Genomic DNA, 20,445 nt, shown 5'->3' on the forward strand with positions numbered 1-20,445 from the left:
AAGTAGCTGCAGCAGTATTCCCTCTATCTGGTCAGCTAGTTGATCACATGGAGGAGGCTTGGAAATCTCCAGGAAAAAGATTTCAACTGCACAAGCGTCTGGCACGTACATATCCATTTGCGGAAGATTACTTCACTAAATGGGAGTCTCCTCAGGTGGATTCTCACGTGACGCGCTTAGTAAAGAGCGCAACTTTGCCTATGCCGTCTATGTCTTCTCTGACGTATGCTACAGACCGTAAAGTGGAGGTGTGCCTAAAGTCTATCTATTCCCTTGCTGGAGGAGCATCTAGACCAGCTATGGCTGTCTGCTGGGTGGCCCAGGCTATGGAAAGGTGGGCGGACGCTTTGGAAGCATCATTTGCTTCTGAGGGTACCAGTGAACAGGTTATGTTAGTGGGTAACCTTCGAGATTCCGCTACGTACATTAACGAAGCAGCTTTGGATTTGAGCCTGCTTACTTCTAGGATTTCTGCAGCGGCTGTGGCCGCTCGACGCTCCTTGTGGTTACGTTCGTGGAGGGCGGACGCTGAATCCAAGAAAGGCTTGGAATGCTTACCCTACAATGGACAGGTCCTGTTTGGACCAGCCTTGGACAAAATAGTGGACACATTGGCGGCTGCCAAATCTGCATGTCTACCCTCGGCCCCGACTCCGTCTGGGTCTAAAAATCCATCCTTTCGCCCCTATCGCCCTCCGGGAAAACCTAGGGTTCAGTCTTTTCCAAGACCTTCAGGTCCCAAAAAGGCAGCTAAGACCAAGAAGCAGGTTTGGAGTACCAGACGTTCAGCTGCCAAGCCGGACGACAAGCCCTCAGCCTGACGGGTTGGGCATCCCCTTGGGGGATCCCAGGGTGGGAGGCCGACTTCTGCAATACGCCCAGTGTTGGTTCAAAACCACCACAGACACTTGGGTAAGGGAGGTGGTATCTCAGGGATATGCCCTCTCCTTCCGCAGAAGGCCTCCTCATCAGTTCTTTGTAACAGCATGTCCTTCGGATCCAACGAAGGCTCTAGCGATCCAAGAGTCGGTGCGTTCTATGCTTCAGATGGGAGTAATAGAACCTGTTCCATTATCCCTGAGAGGGACCGGATATTACTCCAACCTTTTTCTGGTTCAAAAACCAAATGGATCATACCGACCTATACTCAACCTCAAGTCCCTGAACAAGTTTTTAAGGGTCCCTCGGTTCCGAATGGAGACTCTGCGTTCTATTGTTTTAGCTATGCAGCCTGGGGATTTTATGGTGTCCCTGGATATTCAGGATGCTTACCTGCATATCCCCATTGCCAGGGTTCATCAGCGTTACCTCAGATTTACAGTGTCGGACCTCCATTACCAGTTTCAGGCTCTACCGTTTGGCCTTTCCACGGCTCCTCGGGTGTTCACAAAGGTAATGGCGGTCATGGCGGCACACCTGTGGTTGCAGGGAGTTCGCCTGTTACCTTACTTGGACGACCTTCTGTTGTTGGCAGGGTCGCCACAACGCCTTTGCAGCCATCTACAGCTGACAATATTTGTATTGCAGGCTCACGGCTGGATAGTGAATTGGAAGAAGTCCTCTCTAATTCCTTCTCAGAGAATGGTCCATCTCGGGGCATTGTGAGACACTCAGCAACAGAGGATCTTCTTGACGGAGGAAAAGATAGCCCTGTTGCAGTCCAAGATATGCAATGTTCTAAGCAGTCGCAGAGTGTCTCTTCTCTCTGCAATGAAGTTACTGGGATCCATGGTGTCAACGTTCGACATGGTGGAGAATGCCCAGTTCCATTCCAGGCCTCTTCAAATGTTGATCCTGTCCAGATGGGACAGAAATCCCCGTCGAATAAAGACGCAGTTGATCAGGCTCACTCCGGAAGTGCGCCTGTCTTTGACGTGGTGGTTACACAGAGCGTATGTTCCACTCGCTCTGTGGGACCCTAGTGGGCAGCACAATGTGGCGCCTCAGCTGAACAGCTTTGTAAGGCGGCCACGTGGTCTTCTGTCCACACCTTTCTTAGGCTCTATGTCTTTGATACCTTTGCCTCTCAGGATGCTTCTTTTGGACGCCGGATTCTCCTCTCAGCTAAGGAGCGTCCCCACCCTTAAATACTGCTTTGGGACATCCCCATGGTATCCCTGTGGATCCCTATGGACCCTGAAGAAAATGAGTTCTGGTAAAACTTACCTTTGTTAACTCTCTTTCTTCAAAGTCCATAGGCCCCACAGGGCACCCGCCATGACGCACCTGGCTTCTATATGGGCTATGTTTTCTGGTCACTGGTTTCCCTTCTCTTTGATGTGAGAGTGTTTCTTCTGTGCACCAGTCTTCCTTCTCTCCTCTCCTCCTCCTGCCTTGGGTTTGTTAACAAACTGATTGCCTCAGGCTCGGGGGTGGGGTATAGGGGGGAAGGACCGGAGCATTCTGGAAGTCCAAAAAGCTTAACTGTTTGGTGTCTTGTCCTTAACCACCGCTATAGGGTAGGTCCCTAACATACTAGTGTTCAAATCCAGAGCGCAGGACACCCCCCTCCCAGCCCAGCAGAGCCACCCCAGGGCATCGCTCTAATGAGAAAGGTGAAGTGTAAAGTAAGATCGGTAAGAGAAGCTGCGGCTGCCTATATATTATGATGTGTCCTGTAACACACAAGAGTCCTCTATATTATTATTATGCATCCTGTAATACACAGAAGAGGCCTCTATATTATGATGTGTCCTGTAATACACAGATGAGTTCTTTATTATGATGCATTCTGTAATACACAGAAGAGTCATTTGTATTATTATGGTACATCCTGTAATAGACAGACGATACCTCTGTATTATGATGTGTCCTGTAATACACAGAGGAGTCCTATGTATTATTATGATGTGTCCTGTAATATGCGGAAGAGACCTCTGTATTATTATGATGTGTCCTGTAATACACGGAAGAGACCTCTGTATTATGATGTGTCCTGTAATACACGGAATAGACCTCTGTATTATGATGTGTCCTGTAATACACGGAAGAGACCTCTGTATTATTATGATGTGTCCTGTAATATGCGGAAGAGACCTCTGTATTATGATGTGTCCTGTAATACGCGGAAGATACCCCTGTATTATGATCTGTCCTGTAATACATGGAAGAGACCTCTGTATTATGATGTGTCCTGTAATACACGGAAGAGACCTATGTATTATGATGTGTCCTGTAATACACGGAAGAGACCTCTGTATTATTACGATGTGTCCTGTAATATGCGGAAGAGACCTCTGTATTATGATGTGTCCTGTAATACACGGAAAAGACCTCTGTATTATTATGATGTGTTCTGTAATACGCGGAAGAGACCCCTGTATTATGATGTGTCCTGTAATACACGGAAAAGACCTATGTATTATGATGTGTCCTGTAATACACGGAAGAGACCTCTGTATTATTATGATGTGTCCTATAATATGCGGAAGAGACCTCTGTATTATGATGTGTCCTGTAATACGCGGAAGATACCCCTGTATTATGATGTGTCCTGTAATACATGGAAGAGACCTCTGTATTATGATGTGTCCTGTAATACACGGAGACCTATGTATTATGATGTGTCCTGTAATACACGGAAGAGACCTCTGTATTATTATGATGTGTCCTGTAATATGCGGAAGAGACCTCTGTATTATGATGTGTCCTGTAATACGCGGAAGATACCCCTGTATTATGATGTGTCCTGTAATACGCGGAAGATACCCCTGTATTATGATGTGTCCTGTAATACGCGGAAGAGACCTCTATTATTATGATGTGTCCTGTAATACACGGAAGAGACCTATGTATTATTATGATGTGTCCTGTAATACACGGAAGAGACCTCTGTATTATTAATATGATGTGTCCTATAATACATGGAAGAGACCTCTGTATTATTAATATGATGTGTCCTATAATACATGGAAGAGACCTCTGTATTATTAATATGATGTGTCCTGTAATACATGGAAGAGGTTTATTTAGGGACTGCAGTCACAATGTTATGATGTCGACATGGGAAAGGGGTCCTAGACTGCACCCCCTGAATATATATAATGGGAGGTGCTACCTGTTGAGACTGTTAATGCAGACACAAAAAAAAAAGACAAATCACAGATGCACAACTCCAATTGCTAATTATATACAGTATATGATTTAGACATGTCACCATCCTCAGTATGGGGTGTTAGGCGCTAGGGGGTTAGGCTGTGCAGGGGGGTTAGTGCTAGGGATTGGGGAAGAATACCAGAGGTCTGCTCCGAAACTTCTCCACATGTGACCGCATGGACCAGGAAGCCGCAGCCGCCATCGGCACCAGGTAAGCCGCCGCTAGACCACGAGGGACGGTTTGTTGCCATTCTATGATGTCGACATTTTGCCATGATAAATATCTACATGATGAATATTGGTCTTATATAGCACAGCTCTCTTTATTGTGTAGTGTCTTGTAAAATACAGGAGAGTTCTCTGGTTTTTGTTTATGTCCTGTCACTTTATACAGGAGCTCATTGGACCTCATTCAGAGTCGGTCGCCAGCGCCGATGCGCTCCTAACCGACTCGATGGTTGGCCTGCGCACGCGCAGCGGCCGCACTGCGCGTGCGCAAGCCCCGGAGCGACAGATAAACTCTGTCGCTCCGGACCTCGTTACCAAAGGGGCGGCTGTTGATGTTGATCGACAGCTGCCCCCGTTTGGTAGGCGGGCCGGGGGGGTGGTTTACAAAACGGAGGCTTTCCTTTACGAACGCCTACCGTTTTGTGGGCGGCCGCACTGACATCATCAGTGATGTCAGTGGGGAGCTTCCTGCTGAAACACAACAGGAAGCTCCCTGGGGCTTAAGGTTGACGAGACCCTACCCTAGGGTCTCGTCGTAAGCCCCAATGGTCTTGACCATCGAGACCATCTCCCTTAGCGGTCGTTAGAGCTGTGGGTGTTAACCCACAGCCTAACGACCGACATGGAGGCGGCCGTTCAGGATGCAAGCGGCCGCCCTGTTTCTGAGCGACCGCTTGCATCCTACGACCGTCTCTGAATGAGGCCCATAGTGTGGAGAGGCAGACATTAAAATCTGCTCCATATTACAGTTAAATGTATTATTTTATATATTACTCTAACTGGCGGTCCACATTATTTCAATATGTTAATAGATTTCCATAACAAATGTAACTTTTTTGTAATAAAATTACGTTTCTACGGTAAAATATGAGCTAAATATAACTTAAAAAAATAAATACTAGAGGACATTTGAAAATAATGCATCTCACCCTGTAATATCCGAGCCTGAAACCTGCTCCCAAGGATGGAGCTTCCATGATCTCTAGGCTGAATGAGGGTCTCTCTTTTCAGGCAGGAACACCGTATGGCGCCGTGGCTTAGTTGGTTAAAGCGCCTGTCTAGTAAACAGGAGATCCTGGGTTCGAATCCCAGCGGTGCCTTGTGGGGATCTTAATCTGTTTTTACTTCAGTTTCTATTTAATCTCGAGCTTTTATTCTGTGGATGTTTATAGTGATGTGAATGGGTCTTGTAGTCTTTCTGATAATTATACTGAGCACACACGTATGTAAGTACATTTAAAGTCATTCCACATCATTGAATTTTGTGAGCATTTGCAAAGAGCACCGTTCCCCTGATTTAAGTTATTATATCTGCTTATTAGATAGCACGTTATGCCTGCTGCAGCTGTGCACAATATTATAATATACATGTTAAACCAAATCGGCATTGACATTGATGTTAGAAGAGAGACACCTAGTGGCCAATTTATTAACATTATTTTTACAAAAAAATTGTGAAAACAGGTGTTTTCACATCCTTTTCCCAATATGTAATTATCACATATACGTACAAAAGGGCAATTAGAGGAGAAATCACACATTTCTCCTCCAAGCCCTTGTTACCGCTGCTCTGTGCTCCTTCTGTGGGTTTGCTAAGCGTAGCAGCAGCAGGAAGAAGAGGAGGACTCGTCTCACAGCTGTTTGCTTGACCCCACGGCCAGAGGAGTTTAACCCCATCCTAGCTGGAGTGAACTGGAAGTAAGGGGCAGAGGGCCCTATTTACTACAATCCGCATTTAAAATGCAGATTGTAGTGTGATAATTCCGACATTGCAAATTCAGGAAATATCACAGGGGTTTATTAAAAATCCCTTGCAGGGACAGAGCTTGCGATAAAGCTCTGTCCCTGCGATTCCCCTCCACGGCCATATCACTGTATTTTTCGTAAAAAAAAGATACTGTGCCGCGCATGCACCGACCGGCCGTTGCTACCCATCCAGCTGGTCTCCTGGCTCCTGCATTATGATCCTGGTCAGCCCGGGGAGGGCATCACCAGAGCCGAGATGACCTGACCAAAGGTAAGTAAAACTAAGGGGAGCGAGTCGCGGGGGGAGATTGGCCGTGAGAGGGGGGGGGGCGTGGGTGCGAAGAGATTATAGCGGGGGCTGATGGCGCATGTGCGGCAGCTTGTCACTGTATTTTTTTTCTCCGAAAAATACAGTGATAAGGCTGCGGAGGGGATTCACAGGGACAGAGCTTTATTGCAAGCACAGTCCCTGCAAGGGATTTTTTTGCCTGAATTCGCAATGTGAATTCAGTCGGTAATATCACACTACAATCTGCCTTTTAAATGCGGATTGTAGTAAATGGGGCCCTGTTAGTGAAAAGAAGCAGCAGGTGGTAACATCTATAATGGGCAGCTACTGCTTTACTGTCCTATATTGCCACAATTCTCCGATGACCCCCTAGTAAGTGGTCTAGTTCTAGTCCTAGCTCCTTACCCATACATGCCTACCCTACCGGTTTTCGCAGGAGGCTCCCGATTTTTCAGGTAATTTCTCCCGCATTCTGCCCACTTCCTAGTGAAGTGGGCAGAGTTTCCACGGCGATCGCGGGTCGCCGTGTAGGGGGTGGGGCTTAATGACGCGATTCTTCATGAATCGGGTCATTTCGCCCCGCCCTATTTAAATGTAAGCCAATCACGGCAATTTGCTGTGAAGGGGGAGGGGCTTAATGATGTGGCCCGTCAGGCCCTGCCCCCTTGACAGCCCACCTGCTTGTCCTCCCCAGGCTTCTCCCGGGGAGGACAAGCTAAAGGTAGACAAAGATATCCTTACCCAAGACACAGGGTGATGGAGCGTCACATCATTGTATTCTGTTGATAACCTTTGTATAGTGCACCTTTCTGATTTTCTTCCCTAATTGCCAGGCAGAACCTGCCATGCATGGCTGCCATGAGATCCCTCAGGCCCAGTACTAGGATGGGCATGGCCAATCATGTGGGGTATGCCCAAGCTTTGTTGTGAATACTGGGCACTTTATGGTGGCCCATTGCTAAAGACCGGTATGCAGTCGGGAAGCCGGCGGACCTAGGGGGTCATTCAGACCCGGTCGTTAGCGCCGATGCGCTCGGACCGGGTTGATGGCCCCCCACAGAGCATGCGCACGACGGCGCCGTCGTGCGCATGCGTGAGACCTGCTACGACCGACAGCGCCGGTCGTAGCGGGTCTCGATCCAAAGGGGGCGAGCTGTCGATGTTGATTGACAGCTCGCCCCGTTTGGAAGGCGGGCCGGGGGGGGTGGCAGCCCAAACGGAGGCGTTCCTATGGGAACGCCTGCCATTTGGGGGAGGCCCCACTGACATCACTAGTGATGTCAGTGGAGAGCTTCCGGCTCAGACAGAGCCAGAAGCTCTCCGGGGCTTACGACAAGTGAGACCCTACCCTAGGATCTCGTCGTAAGCCCCGATGGTCGAGATGGTCTCTGACCATCGTGACCATCACCTGAGCGGTCGTTAGAGCTGTGGGTGTTAACCCACAGCCTAACGACCGCAACAGAGGCGGGCAGACAGGATGCAAGTGGCCGCCCAGTTTCTGAGCGACCGCTTGCATCCTCCGTCCGCCTCTGAATGAGGTCCCTAATCCCGACAGCCGGCTTCCCGACTGTCATATCCCGGCAAGGGTCTAAAGACAGGCGTCGATATGCCATCGCCTGTCATTAGACATACGCCGGGAGCCCGACACCCAGCATCCCGATCGAAGGGGCGCTGAGCACGGACAGCCTCGGGGGGAGGGTTAGGTTTAGGGTTCCCCCCCGGGAGTTAGGTTCAGGTACTTAGAGGGGGGACTAGGGTTAGGTACTGGGGGTGGAGGTTAGGGTTAGGCACCCCTAAGGGAGGTTAGGGTTAGGGGAGGGAATTAGGTTAGCTAATACTTACGCCGTTCCTAGGGCGTGCATAATTAAAAGGCTGCGTAATTGTACACGTCACCTGACTGTTGAAAACACTTCAGCACTCAAAGTGCTTGCGGTAGGGTAGATTCAATCACAAGCACTGCGTATGCCTCCGATGGTACTCTATGTTACCGATTGTTATACACACTTCCCGGAGATGACGTGTGTAACGAAGGGCAAGTGGGCGTGTTTAGACTGGCTTGCGTTCACACGTTAAGACATAGTGGGCGTACTGATGCCTGGCCGTGCGATAGCGGGATTTGCATACTTGGCCTGCTGACGGCTGAGGGCGAACACAGCTTAGCGACTGGGTCTGAATCGGGCCCATAATTCCAGGGACTGACCATGCTTTTTACCAGGGTCGGATACCTGGGAATGACATCCCGGGAAGACCCTTTCACACAGGCAAATTACCGGGTAAAAGTGCATCACCCGGTAATTTACCTTTCTGTGTGAGAGGGGTATAAATAGGGTAACTGGGTAGTAACACTGCATGAGCACGGCTTTTCCTATTTATCTTATAGTGATCATTTTTAACATGATTAAAGTAGATCTGCAGAAACAACATACAGTAGAAATGTATGCGCTCATTTCCAGTATTTGAACATGCATAAAATGCACAGTTTGAAGCTAATCTTGGGGGTCTTATGGTGGGGACACACTAGACAGATATATCTGCAGATGATGGTCATTCATGCACACTGAACGACATCATCTGGAAGGCAGGTCCCGCTGGCCGGGGTCATCCCCCTTCCCGCGGCTGCCGCTGTGTGTGTATAGGCGATCGGTTGATCTCCCGTACACACTTGCCGATGGACAGATACGTCTGCAGACATACAGTATCTGTCCATAGGTTGTGCAGCACAGGCAATGCGATATGTCTGTAACCAACGTCGTTCACAGACATAACGTCTATACACGCTGGCCGACGGGGGAACAATATATCGGCCAGTGTGTACCCAGCAGGATTAATAGTTCATCTGCAGAAACAACATAAAAACGTATGGGCTCGTTATTTCCAGCATTTGAACATACATAAAACGTATTAAGGAAATAATCTTTTTGTACATGTCTGACAATTTGTTTTCATGGGTTTGGAGAACTGGTGAATTATTGGTCTATTTCCCTAATAGATGAATAGATTTGGATATTCAAATAATTGAAAAATAGCTATTTTAATCCCTTTTTATTTTACTAGCTTTTTTTTTTTTTTAGTTAAAAAAAACAAACCACTCCATAATGTCCCACTGACCCCTATTTACTCCCCACTCTAACTGTCCATAGGCCTCTGACTGTATTAGTGTCCCTCTGCAGCAGGTGATAATGGCTGTTGGTGATGTCACAGGCAGTCAGACTGCACATTATGACAACACACCTGTGGAATCCTCACTTCTCAATACGAGTTGCATAATGGAGGAGTTTATGGAAAAAGTGAGTGCAAGTAAGCGACAGATGCGGAGGAGGAAGAGGAGAAAGATAAGAGGGAGGAAGGGGAAACCACTTCAAATTCTGGAGACCATACCAGAGGTTTCACCAGAGGAATATTCGTCACCAGAGGAGGAAATCCCCAAGACTCATATGCCACCAGTGGATGAGATCCCCAAACCTCGGGTAGCATGGGTAGAACCAAGTCTACTATTCATGATCCCAGAGGAAGATCTTATGGATTATGATGCAGTCTGGTCAGATCCAGTTTTACCATTCACGACAACTGAAGAGGATGGCCAGGTCCAGAAGAAAAAGCCCAAGGAGAAAAACTGGCTAAGCAAGTTAGTGATAACATCTAGTTATACTCTGTCATCAGACCATGTAGCATTCACGACAACTGACGAGAATGGCCAGGTCCAGAAGAAAAAGCCCAAGAACAAAAACTGGCTATGCAGACTTGGAATAACATTTAGTTATGCTCGGTCATCAAACCAGGCGGTACCATTTACACCCACAGAGGAAGAGGTCCCAGATTCTGATGCTGTGTGGTCGGACCCAGTTTTACCATTCACGACCCCAGAGGAAGAGGTCCAGGATTCTGAGACAACTAAAGAGGATGGACGGGGCCACAAGAAAAAAAACAAGAATAAATTCCTGAGATGGCTGCGCGCAAAATTTGGAAAAATATCTAATTAGAGTCCTTAGGCAGTGGCGCAGGTTCCATCTACCATCTTCAGGCCATATGTCCATTTCCATCATGGACACCTCTGCTGCAGACTTTCATTCTTGCCTCCGGAAAGTATCCAGTGCCCTCCCTGCCTCCACCTAATCCTCCCCGCATCGGCTGATATCTTCACCTGACACCTGGAGGTAGAGTTTGGTGACTTTATTAATTTATTATTCATGACTGAATTTCAGCAGGCTTGGGATCCTGAGGTAAAGAAACCCAATTTCAGGCTTGGGATCCTGTGTCAAAGAGACCCACCCGTGGCTGTTGTTGCATCATCGCCAGTGTGTACGCACCTTTATAGTGAGAGACAATGTAAACATGCCTCGTTGTCCATAATATAAAGTACTGTGTAAGCCGAAAGTGACCTAACTTTATAGCCTGTTTTCTCCCTTCTAAGGCAAAACGCCTATCCAGACAATATATATGTTGTAGTTTAAAGTCTGCTCTTTTTAATAAATGTTAATTCAAGAAAATCGGTTATGCTTTTTTTGCTATTGGGCTTCAAAGATGGTGGAAAATGTAACGCCCGATTTGTGAAAAGCAGTTTTATATGACATTATCACAGGAACTAAGTAACTATAAAGTCGGTTATTTTATGATTGTGATGGTGACCACTTGGATAGAGATATGGGCAGATGAATTCCAGAAAATATGTTACACAATGGATTTCTTGGCCTACTTTGGCCTCATACTGTCAACATAATACTTTTCTGTAAGCCTTGAGGCAGCGATGTTTGACATCAGCATGAAAAGTGGCAGTGTCATAACTACCGTACGTGCAGGGGGTATGGCTGCTATGGGGCCCGGATCAACCCATTGCCTGGCCCTCCCCCTGCACCCTCCTCACACCCCCATCCCACAGGACTCTCCTCACTCCCCTCTACTCCACTTACCTGCTCCGTGGTCGCGCCCCCCCCCCGCTCCTTGGTCGCGTCTTCTCAGTCAGCTCCGCCTCTGGCTCTCCCCATTGACTGATACTGGGAGAAGGCATGGTCGCATCCTCCCAGCATCAGTCAGTGAGATTGAGCCGACCGGGAGAGAAAGTGCGCCTGCCCTGCGCAGTGCAACCATGGATCAAGTAAGTCGTGGAGTGAGGAGGGTGCGGGGGGCCTCAGGCCAAGGGGGGTCCACGGGACGAGAGAGGGAGCGGTAGGCTGAGAAGGGGGGCTGTAAATTCTTTTGCTATGGGGCCCCCGTAGGTATAGTTACGCCCCTGAAAAGTGGTATTAGCCTGTGTATAAGCCTGTGTATAAGCGTGTGTATAAGCCTGTGTATAAGCGTGTGTATAAGCCTGTGTATAAGCGTGTGTATCAGCCTGTGTATAAGCCTGTGTATAAGCATGTGTATAAGCGTGTGTATAAGCCTGTGTATAAGCCTGTGTATAAGCGTGTGTATAAGCCTGTGTACCTGTGTATAAGAGTGTGTATAAGCCTGTGTATAAGAGTGTGTATAAGCGTGTGTATAAGCCTGTGTATAAGCCTGTGTATAAGAGTGTGTATAAGCTAGGGGTGTGCACCGGCCACTTTTCGTGTTTTGTGTTTTGGTTTTGGTTTTGGATCTGGATCTTTCTTCGTGTTTTGGATCTGGATTGGTTTTGCCAAAACCACCCTTCCGTGTTTTGGGTTCTGGGTTTTGTGTTTTGGATCTGTATTTTTTTGAAAAAAAGCATAAAAACAGCTAAAATCACAGAATTTGTAGGTTTTTCTGCTCCTATGCTATTGTTAACCTCAATAACCTTAATTTCCACTCATTTCCAGTCTATTCTGAATACCTCACACCTCACAATAGTGTTTTTATGTCCAAAAGGTTGCACCGAGGTAGCTGGATGACTATGCTAAGCGACACGAGTGGGCGGCACAAACACGTGACCCATCTAGGCGTGAAACTGCAGTGGCAGACAGGATGGCATTGAAAAACTAGGCCCCAAACTGTACATAATGCAAAGAAAAAAAAGAGGTGCAAGATGGAATTGTCCTTGGGCCCTCCCACCCACCCTTATGTTGTATAAACAGGACATGCACACTTTAACAAACCAATCATTTCAGCGCCAGGGTCTGCCACACAACTGTGGCTGAAATGATTGGTTCGTTTGGGCCCCCACAAAACAAGCTGGCAATTAATCTGTCCCTGCACAAACTGGCTCTACGGAGGCAAGAAGTCGTCCTCATCCTCCTCATCCACAGATTCCTCACCCTCTTCAGTGTTATGTACATCCTCATCCTCACAGAGTATTAATTCGTCCCTGCTGGAACCACAGGTCCCTCTGTACGTTCTGGAGGCTGGTCTCCCTGGAAGAGTTGATCATTCATTTTATGAACATCATCTTCTCCACATTTTGTGGAAGCAACCTCCTACGCCTTTCGCTAACAAGGTTCCCGGCTGCACTAAACACTCTTTCGGAGTACACACTGGAGGGGGGGCAACTCAGGTAAAATAGAGCCAGTTTGTACAGGGACCTCCAAATTGCTTCTTTTTCCTGCCAGTACAGGTACGGACTGTCTGACATGCCTACTTGGATGCTGTCACCGATGTAATCCTTTAACAGACAGACGCACGCTTGTCGCTGCTGCTTTGAGGATTCAAGTGCGGCTACAGCCCACACAATTCACAAAGACAGAAAAAAAAAAAGAATATTTTTATTGTTTGTGGAGCACACTTTGAGGGTTACACCACCCTTTAACAGACAGACGCACGCTTGTCGCAGCTGCTTTAAGGATGCAGGTGCGGCTACAGCCCACACGATTCACAAAGACAGAAAAAAGAACAATATTTTTATTCTTTGTGTAGCACACTTTGAGGGTGTCACCACCCTTTAACAGACAGATGCACGCTTGTCGCTGCTGCTTTAAGGATGCAGGTGCGGCTACAGCCCACACAATTCACAAAGACAGAAAAAAGAAGAATATTTTTATTGTTTGTGTAGCACACTTTGAGGGTGTCACCACCCTTTAACAGACAGACGCACGCTTGTCGCTGCTGCTTTGAGGATGCAAGTGTGGCTACATCGCACACAAGTCACAAACACATTAAAAATTTTTTTTTGATTTTTTGGAGCACTTTGAGAGTTACAACACCCTTTAACAGACAGACGCACGCTTGTCGCTGCTGCTTTGAGGATGCAAGTGCGGCTACAGCCCACACAATTCACAAAGACAGAAAAAAAAAGAACAATATTTTAATTGTTTGTGTAGCACACTTTGAGGGTGTCACCACCCTTTAACAGACAGACGCACGCTTGTCGCTGCTGCTTTAAGGATGCAGGTGCGGCTACAGCCCACACATTTCACAAAGACAGAAAAAAAAAGAACAATATTTTAATTGTTTGTGTAGCACATTTTGAGGGTGTCACCACCCTTTAACAGACAGACGCACGCTTGTCGCTGCTGCTTTGAGGATGCAGGTGGAATCTAGACGGGATTTGGAACCGAGGACACACTACCTCCATCAATTGTCTAAATCCCACTGCACTAATGTCGGATACCGGACGCACATCTAACACCAACATAGCAGTCAAGGCCTCAGTTATACGTTTTGCTTCAGGATGACTGCTGTCGTACTTCATCCTCATCGCTAGGGACTGTTGGAGGGTCAATTGTTTAGTAAAAGTAGTGATGTTCCTACTTCCTCTCTGGGATGATGAACAACTCCCAGCAGCAGCAACAGCACTAGTAGGAAGTGGTTCTTGATCTTTCCCTATTTTATTTTTATCAGAGAAAGTTTGGTCCTCCATTTATGTTATATTGATATATATACGTGCGGCTAAAGCGCACACAAACACAGAAAATATTTTTTTATTTTTGCTGGAGAGTAGTGCACTTTGTGGGTTACACCACCCTTTAAGAAATGAGCCAGCCGGCTCTTTACTTATGGGACACAGGCGCACACTTGGCGCTGCTCCTTTGTTGATGCACGTGCAGCCACAGTGCACACAAGTCACAAACACAGAAAATATATATATATTTTTTTGGTTTGGAGTGTACTTTGGGGGTTACAGAACCCTTTAACGGTCAAGCCAGCCGGCCCTTTACTTATGACACAGGCGCACGCTTGGCACTACTTTGTTGATGCACGTGCGGCTACTGCGCACAGAATTCACAAACACAGAAAATAATTTTTTTTTTTGGTTTGGACTGGAGTGTACTTTCGGGGGTTACAGCACCCTTTAACGGTCAAGCCAGCCGGCCCTTTACTTATGACACAGGCGCACACTTGGCACTACTTTGTTGATGCACGTGCGGCGACTGCGCACACAATTCACAAACACAGAAAATAATTTTTTTTTTGGTTTGGACTGGAGTGTACTTTCGGGGGTTACAGCACCCTTTAACGGTCAAGCCAGCCGGCCCTTTACTTATGACACAGGCGCACGCTTGGCACTACTTTGTTGATGCACGTGCGGCTACTGCGCACACAATTCACAAACACAGAAAATAAATTTTTTTTTGGTTTGGACTGGAGTGTACTTTGGGGGTTACAGCACCCTTTAATGGTCAAGCCAGCCGGCCCTTTACTTATGACACAGGCGCACGCTTGGCACTACTTTGTTGATGCACGTGCGGCTACTGCGCACACAATTCACAAACACAGAAAATAAATTTTTTTTTGGTTTGGACTGGAGTGTACTTTGGGGGTTACAGCACCCTTTAACGGTCAAGCCAGCTGGCCCTTTACTTATGACACAGGCGCACACTTGGCACTACTTTGTTGATGCACGTGCGGCTACTGCGCACACAATTCACAAACACAGAAAATAATTTTTTTTCGGTTTGGACTGGAGTGTACTTTGGGGGTTACAGCACCCTTTAACGGTCAAGCCAGCCGGCCCTTTACTTATGACACAGGCGCACGCTTGGCACTACTTTGTTGATGCACGTGCGGCTACTGCGCACACAATTCACAAACACAGAAAATAATTTTTTTTTTGGTTTGGACTGGAGTGTACTTTCGGGGGTTACAGCACCCTTTAACGGTCAAGCCAGCCGGCCCTTTACTTATGACACAGGCGCACGCTTGGCACTACTTTGTTGATGCACGTGCGGCTACTGCGCACACAATTCACAAACACAGAAAAGAAATTTTTTTTTGGTTTGGACTGGAGTGTACTTTGGGGGTTACAGCACCCTTTAATGGTCAAGCCAGCTGGCCCTTTACTTATGACACAGGCGCACGCTTGGCACTACTTTGTTGATGTACGTGCGGCTACTGCGCACACAATTCACAAACACAGAAAATAATTTTTTTTTTGGTTTGGACTGGAGTGTACTTTGGGGGTTACAGCACCCTTTAACGGTCAAGCCAGCCGGCCCTTTACTTATGACACAGGCGCACGCTTGGCACTACTTTGTTGATGCACGTGCGGCTACTGCGCACACAATTCACAAACACAGAAAATAAATTTTTTTTTGGTTTGGACTGGAGTGTACTTTGGGGGTTACAGCACCCTTTAACGGTCAAGCCAGCTGGCCCTTTACTTATGACACAGGCGCACACTTGGCACTACTTTGTTGATGCACGTGCGGCTACTGCGCACACAATTCACAAACACAGAAAATAATTTTTTTTCGGTTTGGACTGGAGTGTACTTTGGGGGTTACAGCACCCTTTAACGGTCAAGCCAGCCGGCCCTTTACTTATGACACAGGCGCACGCTTGGCACTACTTTGTTGATGCACGTGCGGCTACTGCGCACACAATTCACAAACACAGAAAATAATTTTTTTTTTGGTTTGGACTGGAGTGTACTTTCGGGGGTTACAGCACCCTTTAACGGTCAAGCCAGCCGGCCCTTTACTTATGACACAGGCGCACGCTTGGCACTACTTTGTTGATGCACGTGCGGCTACTGCGCACACAATTCACAAACACAGAAAATAAAAATTTTTTTGGTTTGGACTGGAGTGTACTTTGGGGGTTACAGCACCCTTTAACGGTCAAGCCAGCTGGCCCTTTACTTATGACACAGGCGCACGCTTGGCACTACTTTGTTGATGTACGTGCGGCTACTGCGCACACAATTCACAAACACAGAAAATAATTTTTTTTTTGGTTTGGACTGGAGTGTACTTTGGGGGTTACAGCACCCTTTAACGGTCAAGCCAGCCGGCCCTTTACTTATGACACAGGCGCACGCTTGGCACTACTTTGTTGATGCACGTGCGGCTACTGCGCACACAATTCACAAACACAGAAAATAATTTTTTTTTTGGTTTGGACTGGAGTGTACTTTCGGGGCTTACAGCACCCTTAACGGTCAAGCCAGCCGGCCCTTTACTTATGACACAGGCGCACGCTTGGCACTACTTTGTTGATGCACGTGCGGCTACTGCGCACACAATTCACAAACACAGAAAATAATTTTTTTTTTGCTTTGGACTGGAGTGTACTTTCGGGGGTTACAGCACCCTTAACGGTCAAGCCAGCCGGCCCTTTACTTATGACACAGGCGCACGCTTGGCACTACTTTGTTGATGCACGTGCGGCTACTGCGCACACAATTCACAAACACAGAAAATAATTTTTTTTTGGTTTGGACTGGAGTGTACTTTCGGGGGTTACAGCACCCTTTAACGGTCAAGCCAGCCGGCCCTTTACTTATGACACAGGCGCACGCTTGGCACTACTTTGTTGATGCACGTGCGGCTACTGCGCACACAATTCACAAACACAGAAAATATATTATTTTTTTAGCACTTGGGGGGAGCACCCCTGATGGACAGAGCACCCCCTGGACAACACTACAGCACCTCTTTAGGACTGGGACACTGCACAGGACTTTGGAGTGGACACAGCCCCTATGGAGAACTGACTGCACAACACAGTCCAGCCAGCCCCTATGGACTTTGAAGTAGTGGACACAGCCCCTATTAACAACAGCAGCACAGCACAACACAGCCAGCCCCTATGGACTTTGAAGTAGTGGACAACAGCAGCACTACACTACACTACACTACACAGCCCTAACTCCCACCCTCCCTCTTCACTGTCCACAGCCGAGTGAGAAAATGGCGCCGACGTGGGTACCTTATATAGGATCCAAAACCCGCGAGACTCGGAAGGCGGGATGATGACGTTTTGCCTCGATTTCAGATCCGAGTCAGGCGGGAAAAGTCGAGCCTGATTCGGATCGGACTCGGATCGGGGGGGCTCGGGGGGGTTCGGATTTCAGAAATCCGAACCCGCTCACCCCTAGTATAAGCCTGTGTATAAGCCTGTGTACCTGTGTATAAGCATGTATAAGAGTGTGTATAAGCCTGTGTACCTGTGTATATAAGCATGTGTATAAGCCTGTGTATAAGCCTGTGTATAAGCCTGTGTACCTGTGTATAAGAGTGTGTATAAGCCTGTGTATAAGCGTGTGTATAAACCTGTGTATAAGCCTGTGTATAAGCGTGTGTATAAGCCTGTGTATAAGCCTGTGTATAAGCGTGTGCACTGTCACAGTTATTGCTCTCATAGATCTGCCCCAGCAATTACTTCAACATTGCTGATTGTGCACCGTGGAGCCCACAACTCCACTACTATTGTACACTGTGACCTGAGACTTTACCAAAGTTGCTCCTACATATATACCAACCTTCATGCTACATTTCATTGAAATCGGAGACAGTCAGGTGATGACGATTTTCAAACTTGGTCTACTCAACACGGAATGACCCAAATGCCTCAAAGGTTAGAGGCCACCAATAATTTTGTTTCCAATGTATTTCATGCCCTATGTCAGAGGTTCCCAAGCTTCGCCATTACAGGACACATTTTAAGGATATCCAGACTTGAGCACAAGTGACTTAATTAGTACCTCAGTCAATTTGATTTAATCATCTGGACAAAAGCATGGATATCCTTAAAACCTGGACTGTAATGGTGGTGTTTGGGAACTTCTGCCCCATGTGCCAAACATAATTACCCTTATGTCTAGTATATACAATTAGAAGTAATGGTAATAAATATAATAAGTAATCTCCCACAAGTTTAGCCTCCTTACAAATCTATGAATGCATCTTTCATCTAGTAATCAACTGTGGAAGTGACATATTGATTGCTTAGAGCGCCAAATGTTCCCAATCCCATTGTCTCATCTGCGCTACCAGCTTCAGTTTTAAAAATGATTGTGTGGATAACAGTACTAACACACGGACGTCAGACAGATTTATGTATATGGTGTACTGTAATGGGAACCTTGTGGCGCCTTATAAAAAAAAAATATATAATTTAGCTTGAGACATATCTCATGCCACCATGACAAATAGTATTTTTCCCTGTACTTACACAAATGATTATCACGGTACGGTAGGCTATAAGCAGCGCTGTTAGACAAATATGTCTCCAGTCACTGCCAGGCTACAGGCATGTAATAAGGTGTGCATAGTACAGGTGTAGTCAGTCTTGTAGAACCTAAACGCCAGTAAAACTAATTTATATTATTAGACTTTATGAAGCCGTTGAAGAGATGAATACACAGAAATCTATTAAATATACCCCCTAAAATGTAGCAGAATCATTTTTAGCTCCCCAACTATGGTATATTGTAGTATACATGCATTAGCCAATGATTATAAGATAGACAGCACACTCTTACAGGAGAGGGGGAAAATGATGGGGGCACCGACATTTCAGCAGTGGTGGAGCTGAGCCATCGAGGCCAAATACTGTAACAAATGTTAAATGACCAAACTAGGGCCCCCATTTATTAACGAGTTTTATCACCAAAACGAGTGATAAATGTCACTGTGTATGATAAATGGTGCTCCAGCCAATCAGCTCCTAAGTGTCGCTGTGTATGATAAATGGTGCTCCAGCCAATCAGCTGCTAAGTATCATTTTTCTAACAGATGACAGCTGGGAGCTGATTGGTGGAGCACCATTTATCATACACAGTGACAGTTGGGAACTGATTGGCTGGAGCACCATTTATCATACACAGTGACAGTTGGGAGCTGATTGGCTGGAGCACCATTTATCATACACAGTGACAGTTGGGAGCTGATTGGCTGGAGCACCATTATCATACACAGTGACAGTTGGGAGCTGATTGGCTGGAGCACCATTTATCAAACACAGTGACAGTTGGGAGCTGATTGGCTGGAGCACCATTATCATACACAGTGACAGTTGGGAGCTGATTGGCTGGAGCACCGTTATCATACACAGTGACAGTTGGGAGCTGATTGGCTGGAGCACCATTATCATACACAGTGACAGTTGGGAGCTGATTGGCTGGAGCACCATTATCATACACAGTGACAGTTGGGAGCTGATTGGCTGGAGCACCATTATCATACACAGTGACAGATGGGAGCTGATTGGCTGGAGCACCATTATCATACACAGTGACAGATGGGAGCTGATTGGCTGGAGCACCATTATCATACACAGTGACAGATGGGAGCTGATTGGCTGGAGCACCATTATCATACACAGTGACATTTATCACTCATTTTGGTGATAAAACTCATTAATAAATGAGACCTAGAGACGTTAAAAAAAAACTATTTTGGGGTCATTTATGCTGAATTAGCACAAGGCCCTTATGAAACACAATGAACGAGGTTGAGAATAGAAAGGGACAGGGAAGGAGAGAGGACAAAATGGCGTAGTATATAGAACAAGGGGACCGGTCCCGGAGAAGAGGCGAGGCACCAAAATTACTGCAATGGCTACGAAGAGGATGCTGAGTGGGGGCACATTACACCGTCCTAGCTACAGCCCCTCTTAGGAATATTATTAGGACTGTTACTAACCTATGGGATGAGGGCATACTTTGTCTAATTTGGAGGCGGGCCTAAACAGATAGGCCGGTATACAGTCGGGAAGCCGGCTGCCTTAATACCGGCAGCCGGCTTCCCGACATATACGTGATTTGCCGCAAACCATATACCTTCATTCTGAAATCTTCACCCCTTTTCAGCACAGGAACCTGATCAATATCCTGGCTAAACGGGGACATGGTTTATCTCTACATAGCATATTTATGTACATTTGCAGTGTTTTGTATCTTTTACTATAATTGTCCCACTTGGGAGCCACACACCAATTTGTGCCATAATACACAAAGGCCCTGATTAGCAGGGCCGGGA

General features: G+C 46.8%; 1 non-coding gene across 1 annotated transcript; it reads left to right on the forward strand.

Annotated features, from left to right (window-relative positions):
• Positions 1–5,349: 5,349 nt before the first annotated feature.
• TRNAT-AGU (transfer RNA threonine (anticodon AGU)) lies at positions 5,350–5,423 on the forward strand. The gene has a single exon. It is a non-coding gene; the product is annotated as a tRNA-Thr (tRNA).
• The last annotated feature ends 15,022 nt before the right edge of the window (positions 5,424–20,445 follow it).

The sequence above is a fragment of the Taudactylus pleione genome, unplaced genomic scaffold (genome assembly GCF_031769625.1).
Source record: "Taudactylus pleione unplaced genomic scaffold, aTauple2 ptg000537l, whole genome shotgun sequence".
Lineage (NCBI taxonomy): Eukaryota > Metazoa > Chordata > Amphibia > Anura > Myobatrachidae > Taudactylus > Taudactylus pleione.